The sequence below is a fragment of the Passer montanus genome, unplaced genomic scaffold (genome assembly GCF_014805655.1).
Source record: "Passer montanus isolate IOZ18808 unplaced genomic scaffold, ASM1480565v1 scaffold79, whole genome shotgun sequence".
NCBI classification, from domain to species: Eukaryota; Metazoa; Chordata; class Aves; order Passeriformes; family Passeridae; genus Passer; species Passer montanus.
In genome coordinates this window covers 3,195,793-3,223,630 of record NW_024373145.1, presented here as the reverse complement: position 1 = coordinate 3,223,630, position 27,838 = coordinate 3,195,793, and the positions used below count along the sequence as shown (strand labels likewise).

The window sequence follows — 27,838 nt, the reverse complement described above, 5'->3', positions numbered from 1 at the left end:
AAACAAAACACAAGACTTTCCGTCTTCCCACTCTGTCCCACTCCTAAAGCAATGGAACTCAGATTCTTCCCTCTTCCAAGTACATGACTAAGGAACTTGTGTTGAATTCAAGAGGACAGAAGCATCTCCTAGAAAGTGTTAAAGAAGGTTAAAGTGTTGGGTTAGAGAGAGGAAAATGAGTAATTTTTTCCCCCTCTTTCTTTTCATGTGAGTCACATACTATGCTCTTTTCTGAAATGCATGCAAAAACTCTTCATTTACAATCTGAATTTACCCTGAATGTATCACCTGAAGAAACAAAGAAAACATTAAACAACAAGTTTATTTACATTGTTTGTCACAGAGATTTCTCTGAAAAAATGGACAGCTACTATTTCATCCATACTATTATTTAATCTTTTTTTTTTTTTTTTTTTTTTGCATACTGGAGATATTTCAAAAAGATTCATCCAAAAATAAAAACAGATAAGCTATTATCATGTGTACTCTCTGCGTCCTGTGCTGAGAAATTGAACATATCATTATACTGACTTCAAAGCATTTAATCTGTAAAAAAAGACAAGTGGCTTACTCATGAAAGTGTGCATCTTATAAAGCCCCTAGATGGGATCATTTAAATGATTAATTTAACCAGTACAGTTTTGAGATAAATTGATTTGCCTCTTTCCCCCTACTTATCATCCTCTATCCTGTTAAACAACTTAGTGTTTAACAAAATACTACCAGACATAGAGCATTCCCAAGGTCACTCTACTAACCCTCCTTCAATACCCCCTGTGAAATCCTCTAGTATAAGACTGTGAGCAAAGCAAAATTAATCCTCCCTTGCCCTCCAGCCTAAGAGGATTCAAACTCACATATCTCACCTCCCAAGATAATTGCAGCCTCTTCATCTGTGTGCTGGTGTCTTTATATATGCACATGCATATGCCAGTACCCAGAGACAGAGAGAAGGACAGAGCACTTTGTGCAGCTCCTGAGAAAGCTCTTTTGTTTTACATTAAATAATTAAAGATTCCTTGGACCAGAGAGCAGGACAGAGCATGACCATAGGGCAGCAATTAGGGCACTCAGCTGGGAAAAAGGACTGTTTTCTCCTCTTTGCTTCAAAAACTACCTGCTATTTAAACCAGTGGCTGCTCTGAGTTCTTCCCTCTGCCCTGCCTGGTGAAGCATGTGAGCCCTCACCTTCCAGGTGACTGGTTAGGTGAACCAGCAGGACTCCCAGGAAAAGAGATCTTCCCTTGTTTGCTGCAGCTTGTGTCTGCATTGGGGCAGTTCTGATACTGAGTGGATGTTAGGTCATCATGTGCTCAGGTCACTCTTGACAAATACCCCAAAAAGCCAAACAGCATCTCAGAACTCAGCTACAACTGTTGCTTTTATGCTGTACTGGTGTTAGACTGACTTCTCCTTCCATGGGTTGGAGGAGATGCCAGAACTGTGACAGTGCGTGTCTTTGGGTAGGCTGAAAGAAAAGTGGTGGCACCTCAGGTGAGTCCTAGCACAAACCAAATATCCTAAAGATGAATTCTCAAACAAGACAACTCTCTACCCATTTTTCTAGTCATGCTGTTTCAGAGACGTGTCTTCAGAACATGTCTAAGGCTGTGGTTAATTACTGACAACAAGTAGGTCACTCAGCTAGGCTATCAAGATTCAAGTCCTTGCTCCAGAACAAATAATTAATCACAAGCCTTTATTCACACCAGGTGAATGAATGAGTGGATGAATGAAAGAAACACCAAGTAAAAATGTAAAATAACATTGTGTCTGATTCATAAAATACTGAAAGAAGGCTTGGCACCAATCTGTAAAGTGGGGTTTACAGTCAAGGATGTCAAGAGAAAGAAGATGTTTGTTTGGTCAGAGGCAGATGCTTCTTTCCCATTCATTTAATTTCATATTAGTTCCAGTGTTTCCAGCACAATTCCAAGGTGGAGCACCACACCAGGGAGTTGGGAGTCGAGGAGATGATAGCTAAATCCTCTGCTTCTCAGTACCTATCTTCCAAATGCCAGAGCACCTAAGAGAGTCTAACTTGCAGCCCCTCTCCTGTTTAATTCTTAAGATGTACAGAAGAAGTAGGTGTTTCCAAAGTTGGCTGGAGACACTCATATTCAATTGTTCCCAGAATAAAAAGGTGTGAGACAGCACTGGAAATTGTGGTGTCAACAAAATAAAATCATTTTCACAGAGCATTATTGTGAGACAAGTAAAATGTTTGGAAAGTAGTTAATGCCAGATCACTCCCATTCATACATTTTTAAAACAGATTGATAAAATACATCCATTTTGTGAGTATTTTCTCTTTCATATTTCTTGTTGGTTTCTTCTGTTGTGGAATTTCACTGAGTGACTATCTCTGAACATTATGTACAGAACATAGCAGAGCAGTGGAATAGTTTTATATCTTCTTCTCTCTCCTTCTGCCTGAATTTTAATAATAATAAATCTGAATGGTTATAATACAAAATTGAAAGCAAGCTGCCTGCCAAAGCAGGCAGAATGGATGAACAACATCAATATTGCCTTACTTTCCAGATTTATGACAAATTACATTTAGTTTATACAGAAGATGTTATTACCCTTGTGTTTCTTTAAAAATCTAAAAAAATTACTACATTATAGTTATCATTCTGCTTGGCAACAAAATGTTAAAAAAAAGAAAAAAGCAAATAAAAGGATCAAAAACCTGTCTGAGTTGATGAAAAAGAAAGTGTGAGCCATGTGTACGTCTCTCACTGAACAACTCTCAGTTCATCATCCCAGGCATCCATTTATAACATTTATAACAGTTGCAGCCTTTAATAGAAGCCCAAATTCAATTTGCTGGAGCTTAAAAATGAACTTCTATTTTAATCAGCTGAACCTTAGCAACATGAAATTGATAGGAGCATTTCCACACACTTAATATGTTTGGAGTTGCACTTTTGATTTACCACCAGTTAGTTTGGGGCAGCTTTTTCTGCCAGTAGCTGGAAGACTGCCATTTTTCTTCTGTGATACTTACTCTGGTTTCTTCTCTAAGTTAGAATTTAATTTCTCTGTTTATTTATTTTTAGTTTGAAATAGTTCTGTTGTCACCCCAGAAAGACTATAGTTGAAAGACTTGTGGGTAGATATAGAGAAGGAGAAATATTTCTCTTTCATGGAAAGAAGCAAACTGAGATGAATGAATGAAGAGAAGAGAGCCACTGCCATAGATGAAGCACGTTTCTCCTGCCCAGGAAGAAAAGCTAGGAGCTGTGGAAGTAGCCAAAATCCTTGAAAGTGCCAATAAAGTAAAAAACATCTTACATGCTGTACTCCACACTAAATATGACCCTCCCTTGTGGGTAGCTGTTCATTCTTAGAAGATCAGAGCTGCAATGGGCTGTCTGCCACATCCTCTTGTCACCTCTAATTGAGGTGTAAGAAATTAGTTGCCAGATTTTGTGGCACAGATTGAAAAAAGATTATCTTGGCTACAGAGAAGGAGCTTTTGTCAAAGGACTGGAAGAATATTACTTGCTAAGAGTTAACAAGGTAGAAATGTTACTTAAAAGAACCTGGCTGCAGTTTATAATCTAATCAAAAAGATATAGCATTGATTTTGAGCACGGCAGTTATTACTGTTTGCATCTGATTCTTCTGGGGAGAAAACATAGGCAACTGCTGGCTGTATTTTCTTAAACTGCTTTGTATATCCCTCACTAAGCATAATGTGAAGTCAACAAATAATGTATTTGGATTACCCTTCAGGGATCACCCATTTATCTTCTGCTAGCCTTCATGTGAAAGAGGGACTCTTGTAGGTCTTGTACCTGCAAACGCCCTCTTTCTAAAGGGAACTGTTGCCAGGTTTCCTCCAGCTGAGTGCACACTCCTCTAGGGACAACAGGATTCCCTTTCTACCCTTTCCTTGTCCTTGGCTCTTGCTGAATATAATTTATATTGCTACACAAATCTATTGCAAGCAAAGATTTAAAAAGAAAAAAATTGGTCTACTATGCAAGTATTATACTGCAAGCTCAGCCCAGCAAATTTTATCTTCTCTAAGATTTGATTTCTTCTCTCTCATTTCTTCTTCTTCACCAACAATTTTCTCAAAAAAACCACCAAGTTTTGTGAACATAGTTGCTCTCAGCATGCTGTCTATATTACCTCAGTAAAAGAAATAAATTTGATTTCTGGACATATGTAGTCTTGTGGAAAAGAATCTTACTTCACTTACTGACAAACCTAGTGGTATAGCTAACAGCATTTCCCAAGTGGGGTGGCCTTGTTTAAAAAAAAAAAAGAGAAGAAGAAAAAGAAAAAAAATCAATATTGACTCTTGACACATTTTCATTTACATCACTGCATGGCTTTCAGACTGGGCACAAATCAATAAGCAGCTTTTAACACTGCTCAACCAGTTTGTTCTATGTAAAAGAAGAGAGATTTGCCTCAAGTGGCTTGTTTTTCCCCTTTGGGCTCCAGGCAGACTCTCCACTATTAACAGTGTGTGATTCTCTGAAATGAAGTTGAGTTTATTTGACTGCTCTTTCTGTGACTGATCAGAGGAGCTTGAACTGTAATATTAATCACACAGCATTTTCTTCATCACTACTTACAGTCAATTGACTTTGTACTTAGTGAAAGCATCTCAGGCAGCCAACTCAATGTACCAGAGGGCAAGAAGTCAATAGGAGGAAGAAAGATTTAGTTTCAAAATACACAGAACACAGCCTGTGGAGCCACTGACACACACATATTGGGCACTTCATCACAGCACAGGTGTGGTGCTGTGTCATATTTTTATTTGCGTGATGACGGCACCCTCATCACCTTTTGCTCAGTAGGCCCCCTCAGCTAACTGCAGCTTTTTCTTCAATCTCAGGGTTATGTGGAAGGTGTAGGGAGCAAGTCGTTTCTCCAAATTGCATTGGGTTCAGCAATTATTTCATTTCAATTTAACTCTCTATATATTTCACCAGAGAACTGACCCATGAAGTAGGCACCTTCTGCCTGAAATATACTGATGACTGTTACTCAGATGCCAGCTATATGTCATGCTAATAGTATTATCCATATGCTTAACAAATACCAATTTGCCTAAGGCACTATTAATGCCATTTTAATAGCCACTTGCTTACAGTGAGCCTTCTAAAACCACATCATCACATATTGATTTTTGAATATAGACAAGAAGGAGTACAGATAGATGCCCAGGAGGTACAACATTATCAGTTTTGTTTCCTAGAGTCTCAGCACATCACCTCAGAGAATTTTTAGCTCATGGATGGTCCACAGAAGTTTTCACACCAAGGAAGTGCACACAACATTGAAAACAAGAGCCTGGAGGATTCATTTATTGGATGAGATTCCTAAGAAATGTTCTTTGCTAGAAGCAGACTCTGTGTGAAGTCCAACATGCCATAAAATGGGCAATTATGTCTTTTCTATGGCACATTTTAGATACGCATGATCAGAGTCCTCCCACTTGTGTAAAGAATCTTGTTGACTGCCTTCACTGCTTTCATGGGGATTCTCCCTAAATAAAATGGATTCCTCTGTAGTGTGGAACTGATGTTACACCAAACAAAATGTTGCCTCATCTTCTCTGGGCTTTCTGGATTAGATTTCTAATTTTCTACATAATAGATACACACAATATTAAAATAATGTATAGTAAATGAGTACATGCTCATAGCAAACATGTTTGCTATCACTTTATTAAGCAAAAACATTGGTTTTTTTATGACTGAACTAAGGTTTATTCAGACTAAGACTGTATTAAGTGGATAAAACTGGTATCATTTGGATGAAACACAGTGAGAATATTTTAGACAGAATTTGCTGGTTAATAATTTTTCAAAATTTCCATAGACTGGCCCACACCTGTATGAAATAGCTGTGGTCTTGGACCTGCAAATCAATTTTGATTTAAACATCCAAGTTTTCTTGACACTTGTCTCTTACTAGTTTAGAGTTACAGGACAGTATGTGTTTCCCAGAGGAAAAGAGTGCAGTCATAGTTAGAATAAAGGACTTTCAAGGACACTCACAGAGATCAGTCAAAGACAAGACTTTAAATCTGCATTCTTATTCTGTTGGGACTGCATTCAAATCAAACCAGTAAGTGAAAAAGTGAAATTAACTCTCCATTCAAAGCCATCCAAACGTTAATATATATTGATAGTATACAATTCTGTATACTACCAGTTTTGCACAACTCTTTAGCCCTCAGTTCCTGATGCAAATGCAGCAACCACTTGTTCTCAACTTTATCCCCTGACATTTGTGAAATAGTAGGCAAAGCTAAATTAATTGCTCAATTAGGAAGCATAAAATTGTATTTCTCGTGGAACGGATCCATTTCATTACGGTTCGTACTCCATGTACCAGTACCAGATACATAAGGCTTGTATCACTACTCACCAAAAAGCCCATTAAATGCCAAGTCCACAAGCATGCTCCAGCTGATCTATACTGCTCCACCAGTGGGAACTGAGGGAAATTACCCTGCATGGTGTTATGGGCTGTTGCCCAGAAGCTACGAATGTAGGCGGTGCACAGACACAGCAGCCAGCTCCATGGAGCAGCAGGAGGGTGAAGGATGAAAGCAGGACTGCTGGAAGTCAGCTCTGTCCCTATCAGATGACAAACACACCAGAAAAGCTGAAGTCAGGCTGACCAGCTGCCCCTACACCCTATCTAAAATTCACTGGCTACTTAGCTGCAAAATGTGAGCAGTATCTTCATCCCCAAACTTGTAGCAGATAGAAAATTTCACACCCACGATAAGAATACTTGCAGTTTGATTTCTTTTGTAGATACTATGTACTTTCAAACAATATTCTGCATACCTACTACACCAAGTAAAAACCGGCACTATATAGCAGTTGATATAGTCACAAGAAAATCAGAGGTCCAAGAGGAAAGGTCACTTGAATAACCTTAAATCTGATTTTTCTGTCAATTAAATAATCTCATCCTAATTATTGAGACTACTACTGAAGATCTTTCACCAGGATAGAGGACCTCACCTTTATCATTTCCCCATTGCATAGGGGCACAGGCAGAAAGGAAATAAAGTTGAAGCCTCTTGTCTGGGTTCACCCATCAGCCCAATGACCGAGATTACAGAGCCAACCATGCCTAATTTTCCACTATATCTGTGAGAAAATCCATAGCTCTGGAGCTGAAAAGTCACTGGGGAGAGCTGAGGGAAGTGATGGATACAAGGACCTGGGTGCAGAGGATAGAGAGAAACTAGCCTGGCCTTTGTGAATCTTGCATCTCTGTTGGATTAAGAACCGCATGACAGACTGTGTTTCAGCTCTGGCTGTTCCAGTTTAACAGTACAGTCTAGCAGAGATAATGCTAGGCAGGGTTTCAGTGGCCTTGGGGTGAAAATAAATTGTCCTAAACCTCCTGTAACAGAGCCTAGCACTCCCTCCCAGAGACCACACCACTGAAGTGCAGCATACGTTTAAGTGGACAGTCAGAGTTCAAACATATGCAATCACGCTGCTATTTCACAAAGGACTCCATTTGGAATGAAAAATAACATGAGTATAAGGCCATGGGAATTTTTCACCATCTGTGATAATAACTCAGAAAAAGCTTGGCATGCAATCTGCAAAAGATAATTCTCTTTTGGGGATGCAATTCCAGGATTTACTTCCAGGATTCAAGTATTAAATTTTTTTAACACCTTATGATCATTCATGGAGGCAAATGATTTCTGTGCATGACACAACTCTGAATGAGTTGCTAATTGGTGTAAAACATTTGGCACAATGTATTTGGTCCAATATTTGCAAAAGACCGGACCCAATACCATGCTTAGGCTGCTTTCCAATATGATACGCCACTATAAGTTGTCCTGTTTTTTCATATTATATTTTCTGGAATCAGAGAGTAAAGGCTGATGTGACACCAAAAAAAAAAAATCATCAAGTGGTTTTCTGAGTATCTTTTTTACACCTGTTTACAAGTACAAAAGTTTTGTAACTGTAAAGCAATAAACTTCTGCAGGTGTACATGAATTAGGATTCTCAAAATTACATTGTTAAAAACCCCAGAAACTGCCATTAGGAACAGGGATATTACCAGACTAAGACAAACTTGCCTAGGTAGTGGTTGATTATCTGTGGTCAGAGTAGAGCTGTCCTCTGGGCAGATTGGAAAGTTCAGCCCAAGTTTGGACCAGTGTCTAAAGTGTCCAATAAATAATGTGTCCCTTCATAAGGTGTGCCTGACACAGTGCTAACTCTGCTACCTCTGGGCACACAGCGTCAGACCCCTTTTCTCAGGGCTGTTCTTTCCCCCTATACTGAGAGAATCTGAGCGAGTTATTCCTAGCAGTTTCTATGGGAGACCAGTCTGCTGGCCCCTTCCTTCTCCCTACTTCTCCTGCTCCCGGAACTGAAGGGCACAAAATTATTAAGAAACAACATGGTGAAATATGATCAAAATGTTCATTTGTTGATGAACTTGCTTAATGGGGAAATTAGTTTCTGACCCTCTCAGTCAGTGACTGGGTTGTGCTCAGGATATGGTACTTTTCTGCTTTCATTATTTAAAAATCTGGTGTCAAATTTAATCCTATTCAGTTTGTGTCCTCAATCATTTCTTTTGACAGCAAGATCCATTGCTAATCATTTATTCCTGAGTCGGTTGGGGCTTGCAACACACTGGTTATTAATCAGGTGAAATGCAGCTGAAAAAGCATTCGCCTGCCTCAACCAGACTAATTCCAGCACAAATGTGGATGTGGATTGAATTGAAACCCCTACAGAGCTGAGAAATTCTGGCCTCAGCAGGAACATCAGAGAATCCAGGACAAAATCCTGCTCATGACTCATTCTCTGCTTTGGCTTCATCTGAAGTTCAGAATTGCAACAATTCTGATCCTGAGACCATAGAATGTAAGGAAATCAACATACAGCTAGAAGAAAAGTATTTGGGGAACATCTTCTTTTCCATTCTTTATCATAATTAAAAAAATCACATATTTTAAATTTTTGTCTTGTATTGGTGTTAGAAATTGGAACACTTTGTGTGAAGCCATGGCAGCTTTGTACATTTGACAGTTTTGTTGGCCTGGATGTCCAGTTCTCATCACTGGTGTCTGCCACTTGCTCCTCCCCAGCCAGGCCGGCACAGCAGCAGTGTGCAAGTGCCTGCCTATTTATATTTATAATCCTGACCCAGGCACACAATGGCAAGCAAGGCTACATGAGTGTTACAGGCAGGGACATAAACAGGTAAGGACGTGCAAAGGTACCAATGAATGTTGCACATCCTGTGTCTGCTGTGATATCTAAGCCCTTTGATCTCAAGTAAAACTTGCAAAGCAAAATAAGGATAACAAACATCTCAGCATACATATCCAGCAATGTTAACATCTATTAGGGAAACATACTGGGGTAATTTTTAAATGTACTTTTATACAGAATGGATGTTTTTAAAAGACACAATTAAATTAATTCTGTATTGGTTTGCAACAATTAAAAGTCTAATGCTGATGAACAAGTCTCTGTAGTATAGTGACAAAATTGCAATGGCATCTCTTCAGAGTCCAGGAACTAATATCAATAGCTTTATTTCTTTTATGCTTCTCAGGAGTACACGATTAGGAGAACAATTTTCCTGCCACAAAGAGTACTAAGAATTACTGAGCACAATATTGCATCTTTATGCTGCTAAAAAACATTTTAAGTAGCCCTCTGGAGATACAATTTAAGGGAGATGGATTTTCCACTAAAAGGTGCACATGCTTGCTTGTTTTACATAAGTATTTCTCCCAGTATATGCCCATAGCAGTCACACGCACAACTGCACGTGTCACCCGAGACTCAATTTCTTCATGCTAAAGGCTGATATTCCACCATGTGGTAACACTGCAAGGCAGAATGCACATGGTGCCAAGAGGTGTTAAAGCCTTGAAGTGTCATTGTTATTGTAGTGTCCAACACTACATTGGGACTGGTAAATTAAGAAGTCCATAGCCTTCTCTATAGCTTGTTCTCTGACCTTAAAAGAAGTTTACAACCTGAAGGCTAAATACCTTCTAAACCAGGGTGACCACAGCTATTTTACATACAGCCTCCTGAACAGTGCTGGAGCATTGACTTAGGGAATTCTAGGTGGCCTGAACCCAAGTGCACATCAGGGAGAATGCTCTCAGCTACTGAACAACTACAGGACAAGTGCTGTAGCCTCTGTCCTGATGCTGTCTTACCACTGTGGGTGCAGCCCTCGGTACTTGTCATCCTGCGAGAGGATATAAAATGAAGGGATAGGGTAAAATTGGACCTGTACTGAGATCAGATTATCTAGGGTATGGGACAGGTGGAAGTAAGAAAAAGAAACGGACTTTTCATAAAAATCTTCACTAATGTCTTGCCTGGAGAAGTTAAATAATGATTACCAGGTACTACAACACTTTTATCACTTTTTGAAATTGATTTAGTGAAAGATTCATATTGTGTTGCCTGACACTAACTTTTACACTGATGGTTGCTGTGTTTATGAACATCAGGTATTTGTATTCATTATATAAGCATATATATACATAAAAAAGATCCTTTTGGAAAAAAAAAAAACCCAACAAAAAAACCCCAAAACTAACAAGGTTATGATTTCACAGTACTACTGCAAAACCAAAATAAAATTTCTCTTGTGCTTAGCAGGCCTAGGAACAAACTTGTTGAGGACCATCAAATATATTCTTATAGGAAATAGATTTGCAAAAGCCGAGGATAATTTTAATTCAATGGAGTCATACTGTAGGAGGGAAAGATTAAAGTGACATGTTATCTTGTGGTTTTTCCATGCAGACTTTCTGCTAACAATCACTTTTGATGAAGCGTCCAATTTAGTTTCAAAAATCTCTAATCAGATTTGCCCAGCTGTTCCAGAGGAAGGTGCATTTGTGTAAGAATTACCTGTTGTTTTTCAGTTCTTGCTGCTGTCTCCATCCAGAGATGGATAATTTTAAAAAGTAAGATGCATGTAAAACAGTTGTTTGAACTAGGTATACACTAGTTCCTGTACAATTTCTGTTGCATCTGCCCTTGTCACTGTTCATGCAGATACTGATAATTTCAGGCAAAGATGTTTTTTTGTAATCAATATTATGATTAGCTATTTGCATAATTGTGTGAACATAGCCTTGTTGCAGAAAATATAGAATCAAGGAATCACAGAGTTATTGAACAAATTATGTTGGGAGATACTGAAGACCATGGAGTCCAGCTGTCTGTGCAGCACTGCCAAGTCCACCACTAAGCCGTGTCCCTAAGTGCCATCTCTGCACATCTTTCAGATACTGACTCTGCCAGTTCTCTGGGAAGCCTGTTCCATGGTTTGACAGCACTTTTCACAAAGGATTTCCCCAAATATCCAATCTAAACCTCACCTGGCACAACTTAAGGTCATATTGTCTTGTCCTAACAAATGATGAACCTTGTCTGTAGAATGATATAAGCAAGGGATCATTCCCTCCACATTGACAGTAAACCTTGCAGAGCTGATCTTATCATGCTGCAGTTACCAGAATACCAGAGAAGTGTAGATGGGACTGGGGGCTGCGGGGCTGTCAGGACAAGCTGCTGCAGAGGCTGCTGAGTGAAGGCTGGTTGCATGGGTGCCCAGAAGTGCTCCAGCTGCAGGGCCAAGGCACTGCCAGCATGACCACAGCAGGAATCCCCCTTTTTCTCAAGCAGAGTGTGGGTACTGGAGGCAGCAAAAGCAGCTCTACCAGCAGCATTCTGTGCTCTCTACTTTCCTACTTTGTTTTTCCCTTGGAGCACAAAGGTGCTCCTTTCTTTTACCTGTCACAAGGACAACAACTCCTCCAAGCAGGCTTACCATGCTATTTTTCTACAACAGTGCCTGAAATTTCTGTTTTCCCACCAAGCTCCTGAAACTAAGGCCAGAACTTGGAAAATTGCTCTGAAGAAATCAGGTGTCCAGTTTCTACTGTCCTTTCTTTAAGGTGCTGTCACTCTCCATGAGAGAAAATGATCCCTCACTCTGCTGTTGCTAGGAACTCAGGGAGTCCCATGCTTGCCTTGCAGCCCACCTTAGAGGAAACCAAAACACACAGGCAGAACGTAGCCCATAGCTTCGAATTTTTGAAAGACAGCCATTTTCTAGGAAAAATATTTTTATAAATTAGTGTGTGGTGGGAGGGTGATATTAGGATTTTGCAATGCATCAAATTCCCAGATTTTTCTCTGTGAGAAGTAGGGAGGTCACAGAGGACATAATATACACACACATATGAAGAAAGGTCTGGATATATTTTAAAAAATATTTGCCTGAAAAAATTATATCTGCTTCTATTGAATTCTGGAGACTCCTTATTCCTAATTACTATCAAAATTTGTTTCAAAAGTATCATTCAATGTGAATATTTTAAGCAGGTAGCAGTACTTAGGAAGATAACAAAAACTCCTATATTTGGGTTTATGTGAACATTTCTGCTGAATTCCTGCTCAAATATTTCAACATGTGTTATTTTCCTCTTAATTTCTCATGTAATTTAAAATGGAAAACCATATATATATATATATATATATATATATATATATAAAATAGTCACAGAATTAGCTTCTGCTAACACAATTAAAAGGTATTTTTTATTCTACCCTCCCCCAATAATTGTTTTGCCCTGTACTTCCTGATACATGTGCTTCCACTAATTGAATATCTAATTCACAATAAAAAAATTACATGCTGTAGGCTCTACCTTCCAAAAATGCCAAATGTCACCATGTGAAATGACAATTGATGTGCAGACAAGAGAGAAAAGAGGTGTTTTAATTACAGGACAAGGAAACCTTGTTCTGATCTGGTAGAACTGTGACCATTTGTGTGGAACAGAGTATTTGGATAAAACATAAATAGGAAACAAGGTCCTTCTCTCAAAAAAATTAGCATAAAAATATTCTTCAAGTTTCAGCTCCATTTGAATTATACCTGCTGGCCATACAAGCATAAAATTGCTGTTTCTCTCAGTAAGAGCTTATTTTTCTCTCTCTATCCCACCTTCATCCTTTGACAGTGTATATTCAGGGACTAATTTCTTTTATAAATCCTAATTTCCTAGATCCATGTGATTAAAGAGGAGAAACAGAATGAAAAAAATACCCTACTCAATGTATCAGCAGCCAATTGACCAGCTTTAATGGCCATGGAGAACAGCTTGGAAACAGTATTGATGTGTTGTCCAAACGATAAGCTCAAATCTGATAGAAAGTCAATTGTTTTCAATATTTTTTAGCAAATCATGGTTTTTGTGACCTATCTAGATATTCTGGCTGACCATGTTGAGTCCAAGCAAATCCAGTGTCAGAAGGCTGCTATTGAGCCAGGTAGTACTGTCAGAGGCTTGTGGTGGTGCTTTAAATCTTCTTCCTCAGTGCTGGTGCCCAAGGTTACCTCTCCAGTGCACATTGGAGAGACTGCAGGATGGGAGATAGAGTGGATCATTGGAAGGCATCCCATAAAATAGAACCTGCAGAGCACTGGGGTCATTACAATGCTGAGCAACAGCACTTTAGCCTTCATATAACATCAGCCAGCTTGATGCCCTGGGCTTGTTGCTACATCTTTTGAGAATGAATCAGGGAAATATAAGTTCCCTCTTAGTTTTCTGCTGCCAGATCTGCAGTCTTAAGTAAATAAATTGGTAACATCACCTGACATCATCAGCTTGTTAATGGAAATTCTATCCTTTGGCACTTCTGGTATTATCTTTGACTATTATATATTGTGGCTGAAAAAAAAAGAAGGATAAGTGCAGGGTAAAGAGCAGGATAAAATGAGATAAAAAAGGGGAATAACAGAATAAGGTGAGCATTAGCAGAGAAGGATGGTCACTGAATTTAGGAAACTTCATCAGGACTCAGAATGTCCAAATGAGTTTCCCTTTCACTTAGTGACTATTTGCTGACAGCAAAGCATTTAAGAATATCCGTAACCCATGTCCTTGTCTTAAAATATGTTCTTTCTTAATTTCATCTAATTTCATCTAATCTGTTCAAGTTAGGGGCTTTCTCTAGCCCTCTACGGTGATTAACATGAAAAGATGTGTTGTACTGAGTGTATTGGCTACATATGCACTAGTAAATTAAATAGTGACATCTACATCTTTAATAATATTCTCTTCACAGAATTACTGAATCACTAGGTTGGAAGAGACCTTCATTGAGTCCAATCCAGCCCTAACAATTCAACTAAACTATGGCACTGAGTGGCACATCCAGCCTTTTTTAAAACACATCCAGGGATGGTGACTCCTCCACCTCCTAGGTAGACAATTCTAGCACTTTATCACTCTTTCTGTAAAACTTTTTCCTAATATCTAACCTATGTTTCTCTTGGAGCAACTTGAGACTGTGTCCTTTGGTTCTGTCAGTTGCTGCCTGGAGAAAAAGACCAACTCCCACATGACTACAACCAACTCTCAGGGAACTGTAGAGAGCGAGAAGGTCACCCCTGAGTCTCCTTTTCTCCAGGCTAAACAACCCCAGCTCCCCCAGTTGTTGCTCATATGGCTTGTGTTCTTCTAATAGTGGTCACATGTGCAGATTTTATTTAAGCCTTTAAGTAATGCTTAACATAAAACTATATTGTCCCAGTCTGCAGAAATCATGTATAAGATGAAGTACTGTCATAAGGTTGTATAGAATACTTATATTTTTGTTCACTATTGCTATATTTTGTTACAGTTTTGTTATAATTTTTGGTATATAACTACACATTTTTTATATATATATGTAAGGATATATTATATTGTATATTAAAACAAGAATATGAGACAACACGCCTTATATACAATCTCTAATCTCACTCTAGACTCTAAACCAGAATAGCTAGCTTATAACTTCTATGTATGGTACTTTCATACATATGGTTTGATAAGAATTGTGTTTTGCTGTTTAATATTTATTAATCTAGTGAAAATTTTTCTGTCATTAAGATAGTGCTGGACACAAAAGGAATATGTTTCTCCTTTTTGTTAAATAAGTCTTTGACTTACACGCAATTACAAGAATTCTCTCTCTCTGATGTAAATAAACCCAGAGAGGTTTCAAGGAAGGTATTATAAGAACCCCACATTGAACTTTGTGCAGTTATTTGGGGAATGAATTGAGATGATTTTTGCCCCCTAAAAGCAGCTTCTGGTACTTCTATCTGCTTCTGGAAAAGACTGAGTAGTGGTATGGATTTGATTAGCTCATCTCTTTTCTTTTGAATGAGGGACAGGGGAAATAATGAATGACTAATCACTTCAGGTTACTATTTTTTACAATGAGGCTATTACAAAATCAATTTAAAAAGTCATACAGAAAGCTATAGAGATGTGATTAGGTTATAATGCAGGGAATTGTGTATAGATAATTATTCTGCAGTACAGATAATTCCAACAAAGACTAATCAGATGTATCAAACACCTAACAATCACAATTTTGTCTCAATTCTTTTTAAATATTAATTTTAAAAGCTGCAGACTTTTATTGTGACTTTTTAAAAAAAAATATGCTGGACTCTTTCCTTCCTTGCCTTGCACAACATTGCCATGCAGTTGTCACAGAAGCTCAGCTCTCACTACGTTCTTACATTCATCACAGCTGGGGTGTAATTCAAAGTATCTTTGGACTGTCTTTAAATTCCACCAGCGGTAACAGTTTTCTAGGGGCCAACCCAGAACTGCAGGCAGCAGAGCACAGGCCAGAGCTCAGCTGCAGAAGGAGATCACACCTCTGCATCCAGGGCTGCTCAGTGAGAGGCCAGCAGTAATAACACACTTGCAGCAGCCCGGGTGCCAAAGGGAAAATAACAGACTGTAAATCGAGATAGTTCTGTGCCACCCTTTTTGTCTGATTTCTAAGAATGGAGAGAGGGCTGGAACAAACTTGTTTATACTGTTATCAAATATGGCTACTGTGCTTACATCATATTTTGAAATGCAGAAGATGAGTGCTTGTCATGTGTGTGAATCCTCCTGACCTCCTCCACTGTATCTCCTTCTCTCCTCCCTTGTCACTTCTCTCTTCTGAGTCCTCTCCTTTGCAGCTGTGCTTAGAATAGGTCCTGCATCTCCCTGCCAGCAACTCATATCTTATCTCAAAACATATGACTCAGTACGATGTCTCCTTCTCTTTTTCATTATTTATACTGTGTGCCCTACACAAAATCGTGCTACTCAGTTCTGAAAACCTCAGTGCAATTCAATTCACATCAAATCAGCAGTTTGTCAGCTTCTCCATCACCTAAAAGCTCTATATTCACTGACTGACCGCCCTGAGCATATCTGCTACCTTCCTGCCTTCTGTCACATAAAAACCCCCAACACTGCTGCCGTGGTACTTTCAAGGAATTGACTGATTTGATATATAAATTGTCTGTTCCCTTTCTTCAGTGTCTGCTGACTATTTAGCTGTTTCTTCTTGACATGATTGTTCCTCAGGGCAGAAACCCTGCTCAGAAAGCATTTAGCATGCATGGTGAAGTGTTTAAGTCATGACTACTGTATTGTGTGGCTGCATAAAGCCAACATTTTAGTTCCTGTTTTATTACAAAATTTGTTTTTAGATCAGTCCTTGAAAGGTTTTAAAAAACAACCTTTTCCCAAAAAACAATGCTCTGTGAAAATTTTTCAAATAAAACCTTTTAAGAACTGCTTCTTAGGATCCAGACATGTCCTATATAAAGACAGTTTGAAAAGCTTAGTACCAGACAAGCCCCTGTGAGCTCAACAAGGCTGCCACATCCTGCTTCTTGAAGAGTCCAACTGGAAGTCCTTTTCTGGCTGAGCATGAGCTGTAGTCTGAATGGCTTCTGAGGGTGACATGAGTTGTAGCATAAAGTACAGTAAGAACTTAATAAACACATAGAAAACTGCAGTCTTCTATCTTTCTGAGGTCGTCTAAAAAGATAAATTCTAAATATAATTAAACCTTGATTTGACCTGTTTCATGGACTTTATCTTTCAGTAATTTTTTCAGTCTTAATTAGTATTTAGCATTTATGCAAGTCTGTGTGATTTAAGAGGCTGTGTGATATATGAGTTCAACAGAGTCCTCAGCTGAAGGACAAGTATTTTAGTGAATGTGAGACCTGACCCAAAGGCTATTTGCAGCAGTTTGTCATTTAGTACAGGAAAGGTTAGGTAGGTTACAGTGATATATGATCTCTCATGCTCTGGACCTAACAGCACAGTTGAGCTGCTCCTGTGGCTTTTATTAACTCTGTGCAGCTCTTTTCATACACAGAATAAACTGAAGATGTGACAACCCTAATCGCCTTGACTGAAAGAAAAAGGAAAACTTCTGATAAGTTTGGTCAGTCCATCAAAACTCCATGCTCAGTCCATGTAAGCCTGAATGCAAATTTCTGCTGAGTTTATTTAGCACTCATTCGTACACCAAGGGGGAGAGAGGGGAAATCTTGGCAAGTGCTCCATGTGGAGCACTGCCAACACACTGCATTAAACAGTCACCCTGGTGCAGGAGCAGCCCAGGGAATGCCAGGGAAAAACAGCACCTGCAAGTGTTCTGCAAATGGCAGGGGCTATGGAAGGGGTGGAGAAAGGATGTCAATGGGCAAAATGCGATGAAAAACTGCTAGCAGCCATGGGCAGGCAAGACATACGGGCAAGATTTTCTGCTTAAAGGGACAAGTTAGTGGAACAATTATTCTCTTCCCTTCCTTATGTATGCATAAGAAGTAGAGCTACTGAAATCTCAAGGAGTAAGAAATGGACATTTTTTCTAAAAAACAGTATTTTGAAAAATGCTGGTTATTTTCACATTGTTGCCATTTCCCCCCTCAACATTTTCCATCAGAAGACTGACCAAAAAAACATGGAAAGAAAAGTTGAAAGACAATTATTTTTCTCTAGCCAGCTGGACAGGTACCAGAAAAACCAAATAAACAATCATATCAAGAGGCAGTTCATAATGTAGTTTGTAATCACATTTTCATCAATAATGTTCCTGGTTTATATTGAAAATCTTTTCAGTTGAAAAATTTCCAGCAAACTCTAAATATAATGTTGAGAGCCTGATTTTCCCTGTGTGCTGGTGAAATTGTTCAGTAGAACTCAAGTTGCCTTGTGTAAAACTAAGCTGGATCTAAGCCGGATCATACAACTAAGTCTGTTGTGTGCTATTACATCAGCTTGTGTGCAAACAAAATTTGTGTCCTTTCCGTTCAGTCCATAGTGGGAATGGGCTGCCCCTATCTGACCCTTGCCTAGCTAATGTGCCCTTCCACAGCAAGATAGGGAAAAATTACGGAGGAAAGCCATAAGACTTCTCTCATCCACACCATAACATCCTCACCAAGGCAAAACTGAGAGTAACATGCTGGCAACAGACAGTGAGAGATCCCTTCCACTCCTACATTTTCAAACGGGCAGCTGATACCATCTGATATTAGCACCAGTATGGATCTCTCTGGTGAAGCTCTGGATGGCATCCACAGGACAACATTGATTGTTTCATTCAAGCAAGTTATGCCAGTGAGAGCATGAGTCAGGCACAATGTGGAGGGGCACATGCCAGCTTTCAGTCTCTTCCTGCTGCATGGCATCAATTTGCTTATGGAGCAGTGTTTAGAATCCCTTTAGTTCTGGGTAACCATTTTCTATAATGATTTTACTGAAGTGACTGAAATAAGCTTCTCTTGCTTCTTATTCATGTAAGGCTTATTGTCACTAGTTGTGTGTGACCTTGCAGCATGCAATCCCTCCTTTGCTCTAAGATGCTGACTCAGTGCCAAGTAATGGATGAGTCAAATGCATTAGTGCAGTTGCCTAAACTTCTGTAGCTTTGGAAAGCAGCTATTCCACAGTACCTTCCACCCCCTCACAGCAGACATCTGCATTTCTTCTATATATAGAGCAGAAAGAAAGCTTTAGAAGGAAGGAAGAACACTGGCACAGTGAGCAGCTGGAGGAACTCATGCTGGGAAGCTCCCCTTTACATCATTGGCTACTCCCAATCTCTGCAGGGAGTCCTTGGCTGCACTTCTCTGACACCAGAGGGGATTGTAGCAGCACTCGTTGCACCTCTATTTTTCCAAGACATTGACACTTGTGGCCAGAAGTGTGGCCTGAGGGGTACTACCTTTCACTTGTCTTGCATCAAGATAAAGCTCTTGTGCATTTTTACTTTTTCTTAATTTTTAAAATTTTTTTAGCCCTGAGGTTGAAGTATATTAAGCAGCATGATTTCTAGACTCCTTCCCTGGCTCTGGTAACTCTGTAATTGTTACTTGGGGTATATTATGCCCTTCTTATAAAGTGAGGACATATTCTTTTCATTCACACAAAGCAAGTCTATAAAGCCTAGCTCCTATAAAGACTCTAGTATGGGACTTGACATGAGACAAATTCCCTGTATAGTGGACCGGAATCTCAGACAAAAAAAAAAACACTGGGCAGAGCAACCTGTAGCTGTGGTTGTCTGCATCATTTCATGCAATGTGCCACTCATCATGGTCAAGGACTGCCTTGGTGCAGCAGTGAAGTGTGGAAGTCCTCCTGCAGAGTGAAAGGGGAACCTCCTCCATTTCCACAGCATTCTTCTGGGGGGGGGGTCCAATATTCTTTGTTAACAGAAAAGCAATTGCAGTCGTGGAAATCTGGACTATAACTGTGATGTTTTTAATTATATTCTTTGCAAAAAGAGGCTGTGTAGAGATTTAAAGGACTGTTTTAGCAGTCTACCTAAGGAAGATTTAAAAAATAATGCTTGATAGACAAGGCACTCAAGAATGTTACCAGTAACCCAAACCAGTGAAAACCATTTTTTAAGTCTCTGAAAATTAAAATGTCTCTGCTTTACTGCACCAGTCCTCCACATTGCTTTTAAAATTAAAAAATTCTCTGAATTTCCTTTACCAATTTATGACATTTTTACTATTTTCATGATATATTTTTTATTTCTAACCTGAATCTTCAAGACAGCTTTGCTGAAAAAATTCAAGCACACAGAACCACTTCATGAAATTAGAATGGCCATCAGGAACTAACAAATTTACAAGGTTTTAAATAATATATGAAACTGTTTCAAACTGCTTTTTACAGTGGAGTGATAAGAGAGATAATTTTGGGGATTTAAGCCTCTAAATATTTTTCAAAATTTCAGCTTATGAAAAACACAAAAATCTAAAATACATCATCTGAGGGGTTTTTTGTTCACCAAAAGAAAGTGATTTGGCATTTTCCAGGACAAAAATTACCTTATCTTCAGGCAGTTACCAGGAAAAAAAAAGTTTGAATTAATCAGAGAAATTAATCCAGCAAATTTTATTGGCAGAAAATGTCACACTTGTGAAACTGCTCCCTCACATGACACCCTGTGCCGTGTCACACAAAGCTGCAGAGCACCACCCCAGATGTCACCTAGGAGGTGTGTTGCAGGTGGCTGTGCTGAGTGCTGTGGAGGGGGATGAGGTGGTGATGCTCTAGCACGGACCAGGATCCCAGCTCAGGACAAGGGGCCTGTCTATTGCCCACCTGCCTGCTGATGTAGGTTTTCACAGTAAGTGGTCCAAGGTGGTGTTGGGGATAAGAGTCTGGATAGGTTTTGTCCTTTCTGTTTTGGGAACTGGAGCACTGTGCAGCAGGAGGATTCAAAGGACTGAAGGCAGCCCTCAGCAGCTGGGACAACTGATGCTGAGGGTAGAGCTACCTCAAGCTGCACAGCCAGCCTGCTGCCAAATGTGCTGACAAAGGAGTTTTCAGCTTTCCCTAACAGCTGTTTTCCAGGGTGCCAACCCTGAGACAAACATTTTATCTCCAGGGAGCCAGACCTCTAAGTCCATAGGGATTTCTCCCTTTGGTCCTATCTCTGCCTGGCCATCTTGTTTGTTAATGTTCACTTGTAGAAGGGGCTGAGAGTCATTAGCTCCCTTTGAACTCGCTATGAATAAAAATAATTTAGCATCACAAGCCTGAGATGATTTTGTGTGAAATCCTGGCATATTTCAGGCAATTAAATGAATGGGTTGTTATTGGGTCTTTCGTCCAATTGATGCATAATTTTACCACCTGAACAGGAACCTTCTCTGTTCTTGCCTCTTTAGGAACATCCCCTGTTCCACTAGAACGGAAGGACTTAGAGGTGGGGTAGAAATTGCTGATCCAACAAAATATTTCCTGATGTTTCCTAACAGTAGAGGATGCTTTTTGTGTCTTCAAACTCTCCTAGATTTTGAATAAGCAGGCTTGAGATTTCTGTCTGGTGTCTTAGCCTCACTTTTGAACATGGAAATTTCATATTCAAAATAATTAATCAGTTTCAGAAAATGAGAACCAGCATGGAACTGAGCTTCAAAATAGAATAAAATTGGAAAAAGCATGAGGAAGTTATGATACAAAGAAATGGGGTGAAGTATAGGAGCCAACAAGGAGAGTAAGTAGAAAAGTGAGTGTGAAAGAAATATGCATGCCCAGATACAGAGCAGAGGATCTGAATTGAGTGCTAGCATGCTCATAAGGTGAAAATAAATTGAATTGCCAGTTTTCTAGTATATGTCTAGGAGTTATTTCATGCAGTCTTTTATCAGACTTGTGCAAGGTGACTTACAGACACAAAGGGCTAGACAATAAAGGACATTGTCTCATCATCCCCTCTTCCTGATTGCATTTGAGGGAATATTAAATAATTGTTTCTTTTGCTAGCAAAACGTGTCTCTGCTCTAAATATATTCAATTTTTAAGTCTGTTTATGGGACAATGGCTGCTTGCTTTTTGAAATTAAAAATCATTATAGGTGTGCAAACTATTAATTTTGTTTTAGCATGACTTCTGACATCTTGGGGACAACTCTAATATGCAGACCAGCTACAAGATTTGAAAAAGAGGGAACATGTAAGATTGAAAAATTCTGTTGAAAAAGCACTGAAGAGAGATTGATTTCTTTTTTCTGAGTGAAAAAACCTATGTTCGTTTTTAAATTGTTTGCCATTTTCTCAAATAATAAGATCAAAATTTTAATCTGGAAGCTCATACCAGTTTTTACAATATACTCTTGACAACTGTCAATGCAGTTTTTTAGATTAGTATTTTCTCTTAAAATCTCTTTCCTCCCTTTTACTACTATATTTTATGTGTGCTCTACATATTAATATGTCTTTGTACTTCTATGGGTAGAAAAAGTTGAGTCCCTTCCCTTATTACAGAGGAAATTCTTCTTGTTTATGTTCATCATATTTTACTTACATTGGAGTATTTTCATGACTTCACCTTAGCACAAAGTTCTTTCTCTTAGCATGAATCACACTCTTTTTTTTTAATCCCTCATGGATTTGAACAAAGTTATTTCACTCAATGTAGGATTTCTGAGAAAGAAAATTATCTAAATATTTGCTTTCAAGGAAAAGCTTTTTATAAGAATGAAGGTTATCCAAAAAGTCATTAGGAAGGATTGCTGCGAAGACACCTGTAAAAACACCTGTGAAAGCAAAGTAATTAAGTGATGATGTTAACTATGCTGTTAATTGTTGTTGCTCTCCTTGTGGGCAGGACATTGACACATCTAAAATAAGAAACCCTTTTCCTTCACCTTTAATTGTTTCTATGTTAGCTAGACATCCTACAAATATAAATTTGCTTTTCTTGACACCACTCTCAGGATTTCTATTGATATGAAGGTACATTGAAGAGATTAGAAGAAACACAGGGTCATAGAAATTGCCAAGGCAGATTAAATCAGAGGTCTGTGTAATTCATTGCTAGCAAAAGGTATTAGATAATCCACAATCCTTAGGTAACTTTTCTTCCATGGAAAGTTGATGTCTAACTGTAAAACAAATTGGATGAGAACTGTGACCTCTTTCTTTGAAATGAAAGTCAACACATGAACAACCAGTATTTTTTGGGAGGATATCTTAACGTACACATTTTTAGATATAAAAGCCTCTTGAGAGAAACCATTACTTTTTTAAACACAAACTCACACATATCATGGTTCATGCTATCAAGAAAATGACAGCTCTTTTCATTGGCATCTAGTGTTAGTTGTGTTTCATATTTTAGATGAAAAATTATACGAAAAATACAGTTTTCAGTTCTTAGCAATCCAATATTTCTAACAGGAAAATGTATGTAGAAGCCTTTAATAAAGGCTGTTCCTAAATGTAAGGTCCATTACAGTTTCAACAACTTGAAACATTTTTGCTTTCATTATTTTTGCAGATGTTGCTCCTTGCACCTACAAGGTGAAGTATGCAGTACAATCTTGTGCTTTGTTGGAGAGAAGGATAAACTGACCCAGAGGATATGATACAACACACCTGGGACAAAAAGCAGTTCTTTAGATGTAAAAAATTCCAGAGAAATTGAATCAGTGCAGTATGCACCTTCCTTTCCATGTTTGCCTCCAGATACAGACAGATTTGCTTGAATTAAAATTAAACATTTTGTTTTCTTAATTCATTAGGGTTTATTTTTGTTTGGTTTGGTTTTTTTGGTTTTTGTTTGGATTTTTAAAAAAATACATCACTCTAAGTTTCTTTTTAAAGAAATCAATAAACTTTGATTTTTAAGCCTAAGTATGACTTCTAATAATTTCCATTTTGATTCAGGCACACAACCTTTCCACACAGTAGGAGCAAATATTCTAATTACAAAAATAGTTACTTTTTATGCCCAAATTATTTTCCCTTTGTAGCTATTACTGACTCCTCTATCTTTTGTCAAGTCTGGTTAAGGGTTTCAAAAATATATAGGAAGGCATAAGAGCCTGACAGACAAATATGGACAGCATATTTAAGTAAATCACCTTGTCTTCAGAAAGAAAGAAAGCGATTAAAAAGCAGATTTAATTTTTCTTAAGGAGTAACTCACATAGCCTGTTGTGTTTGGTGTCAGTTCTTATTCAGGAGACATATTCACATACAGGACAGCTTTTTATTGAAGAAGTGTACCTCCCAAATTTCACACACCAAATAAACTGAAAAATGCCTCACAAGTTTTTGACTTTGGTGGACCCCTGAGAAAGAGGTGTTTCTCATCTGCTGGCAAGGCATATTTGTCACATTTCAGGCAAGAGTATCTGACCATGTTTTAGTTATCTGTTTGCTTGCCAGAAAGAACAGATGATGTTAATCAAAGCAATGATGGAAGAGAGCATCCAAAAAGTCCACATGCCTTTTGATTAAAGTGTGTTAGATAGTGTTTTAACTTCAAGGGTTTGGTTGTTGTCACAGATCTCCACAGAGATCCCCTAATACAGTTGGGCTTTTTGACCAAATATTGTATACAGTACATTAACTCTTTTGCTGTTGTTTTTTTAATATATCTTTTTCTATTTTTGTTCAAATGGTTACTAGAAACAGTTTTGCACAACCCCCAAAACGTGCCACCCTGTCCAGAATATGTCAAATGCCTTGCTCAGACAAGCTTTGCTGGCAGTACTAATATGGTCTCAGAGGCACTAAAATTTTCATGGTGAGTGCAGCAAACAGAGTCCAGCTTCACTGGAGAGTGGGACTATGGCCACTTGGAAGGATTGGCTTAAGGCTAGCTGGGGTGACTGAAGGGCCTGAATACCCACAATTTCCACTGAAAGAAATTAATGCTGGTTTTATCCTAAATTAATAATGTGAAGAATATCACCTGCCTGGGGTGAGCGAACAGGTGAGGATGTGTCAGAGAAAGGAAACTTTGAGGATCTGGAATTCACAGAGAAACCCATCACAGACAGTGGGAAGATAGAGCACTCTATCTTTCTGCAGCTCAATTGCTACATCAAAATTCCAGCTCTTTCTGAAGAAGAGGTCTAATAAACAACCAGTCTCTCTGAGGAGTCTTTATTCTGATTTGTCATTACACACAGAAAAAAAACTGACTTAGAAACTGTGTTGAATTGTGAGGCTGAAGAGTGAAACTGTTGGTTTCAAAAATTTCTGGAACTGTTTGAAACAAAAATTTCACATTAGTCCAAAAACCTCCTGCTTAAGAAGAGTTGCAGAAGGAATTTTTGATCAATCTAGTCTAGTGGAAGCTGTACATGTGCATGGCAGGGGTGTTGGAACCAGATGATCTTTAAGGTCCTTTACAAACTATTCTATGATTCTGTTTTTCTTGGTACCAAATGATAGAAAAATGAGATTGCAGGCAAAATTCAGTGGTTAAAAAGGCAAACTAATATGTTTGTATGATGCATGTAGTTTACAGCTCTTGCTCAACACGAGAAATGGATGCACATATTTCTGTGTCAAATATTTGCATTATCTCAGTGCTCAGGGCAGTTGAAATAGCAAAGAAATTGTAGGAAAAAAGGGATAATAACAGAGAAAACTGTGTGCTACTCTGTGTATTACTGGCGTACCTACATTTTAATTTTGCAAATAGTTCTTGTTGTGTCACTTCAAATGAGACCAAGAAGAATTGCAGGTTTTTCAAAGAGGCTGGGCAATGCCCTTCCTGTGAGAGGTAATTACATAAACTAGAACTCTTCAGGTTGAAAAAGGAATATTGGTAGAAGGAAAATATTATTTAAGTCTTTAAAATTGTGAATTGCATGTAGATGCTGAACATGACACTGATTATTCATTATTTCAGGATGTAAGAACTAAGAAGAACCAAATGACATTATTATTATTAGTCAGTTTAAAATAAACAAAAGGAAGTACTTTTTCAAGTAAGGCATAATTCAGTTGTGGAACCTTTTGTGAATGTCAGAAGTATAAGTGGATTCAAAGGCAGATTGAAGACTTTCAATGACAAATCCATCAAAAGATATTAAACACACACACAAAGTGATTATAACATACAGCTCACAAAGTCTCTGAAATGCAAATTGCTGGGAGCAGCAAGGGTACAAGTTAAAATATCATTCTGTACTTGCCCTGTTTCCATGACTTCTTCCATAAACACGCTTTATTTATTCTTGTCAGAAATGGAGTGCTGGAGTAAATGCACTTTAGAGCTGATCCTGTACAGCTGTTCTGTGTGTAGTATATAACTCAGATTTCTTTTAAGCCAACAGGGTAATTTCATTGATTTTAATTAGGCCATCTGAGAGAATGAGCCTCCCAGTCCCATGTTTTGGTAAGGACGTGAAAACTAAACTTCTTAGATTGGTAAATGCAAATTCAAAGGAAACAGCAGTTGCCCAAACCACGGAGCATGTGGAATTCAGCTGCAAAGAGAGGCCACTGTAGGGATTTATTTCAAAACTGTATGCCAAATCTCTAGTTTATGATTGATTTATCCTTGAATTTAAGTGACTGGTCAGCTGACTGCTTTTGCTCTCTTGAATGGTAGCTGGTCTGTTTGCATGACTGCTCATCTGAGTTTGTAAAACGCATGGTCAGTTCAAGGTCAACCTGCAGCTTTATGGGATTAAGATGATAATAGATATGGCCAGATTACAAACATGTCACCTCGTTTTTCCCAAATTATTTGCTTTCCTGAGACACTCATTAGTAAGTGCACAATTAGACCAATATTATTTAGTTTTCTTTACTTTTAGGGAAAGAACTCTTTTAGAACACAAGTCATGTATCTGCAGGCAGAATGTGTCCTTAACAAAGAAAGAAAATAAAACCAGACCAGAATATTTTAAGAGTGCAACCCACAAAGTTCTTGCTTCAGTCATATTACCATGAATAAGATTGTTACTTAAGACAAATTAAATATCAGTGATATACTAGCATATATAAATGTATAATTGTCTGATAAAAATATTTATAATTTGAAAGAAAAATATTTTAAATTTCCAGGAAATGTTGCTTTGCATATGTAAGCATGTTCTCAAGACATCTCTCATTCATGGACTGTAACATTGCATTTCTTCACTGAAGATCCAGTGTATGCTATGTGGGGAGGAGGAAAAAATTCCTTCCACTGTAGCGTCCTAAAGTGTGAAGAGCAATGCAGGTACCTAATATAGGCATTTAGCACCAGCTGAGATGCTCTGTGGTAATTCAGGATACATGCATGGTGCTAAGAGCTTTGACACAGGGGGTACCTAATATAGGCATTTAGCACCAGCTGAGATGCTCTATGTAATTCAGGATACATGCATGGTGCTAACAGCTTTGACACAGGATTGATGGAGGACTCCCACCTTACAGAACTGAAATACTCTGGGGCACCACAAAATGCACTAAGGACGTATATTTATTTATTTGACTACTTCCCTAGGTTTCTAGTGTAAGTAAGCAGTAAGGGATCTCTCAATGGAGAGTAACAGGTATGTTCCAAAGGCAGTTCTTCTCAGCCTGTGGCATCACTTTCACACAGGTCACACCTGCCACTTGTGGAAGGTTGCCTTTCTCTGTAGAGAGAAGATTTTAATGGGTAACTACTAATTCAGGCTTGACTCCCAGTTCTTCTTCAGCCAGTTCCAAGAGGGGAACATTGCAAACACTATTACAAAGCAAATACTAGTGATGTAATGAGGTTTTGTTCCCGGAACACACAAGGTCTAAGGACTTAATGGGAAATATTTCTGTTTTGATGTGAGAATGGAGTAAGGGGACTGAAGTGACTTAACCCAGCCTCCTTGATAGGTCATCAGCAGAGCTAGCAGAGCAGTCTTTGCTTGAGAAAAGCTAAATAGGGTGTATAAAAGCTACTTTATCCTAATAGCGACTGGTTAGAAACCTGGCTCAAAACAGAGATGAAACTAATTAGATTTGTTTCATGTTTCATTAGTCAAATATTAACTATAATGGATATAGGTGAATAAATTAACATTAAGATTCAAAAAGATGTTTATTATAGACAAATGCAGGAAATTGAAAGGGAAATAAGAGCAGTGGGTTTTACCTTTATTGTCTGGACTTACTGGGGAGGTGTCAATACAAGTCACCTCAACCACGTATCACA

General features: G+C 38.5%; 1 protein-coding gene across 4 annotated transcripts in view; it reads right to left on the bottom strand.

The window, feature by feature from the left end:
• Nucleotides 1-27,838, bottom strand: part of HS3ST5 (heparan sulfate-glucosamine 3-sulfotransferase 5) — a 191,773-nt gene that overhangs the window by 26,034 nt on the left and 137,901 nt on the right. Inside the window, exon 1 of one of the 4 annotated variants that reach the window (XM_039731602.1) lies at nucleotides 6,406-6,569. The exons of the other annotated variants lie outside the window; for them this stretch is intronic. The gene's annotated coding sequence lies outside the window, so the exon portion shown is untranslated. Of the gene's footprint in view, nucleotides 1-6,405; nucleotides 6,570-27,838 lie in introns of those variants that run through there. 4 annotated transcript variants of the gene reach the window in all.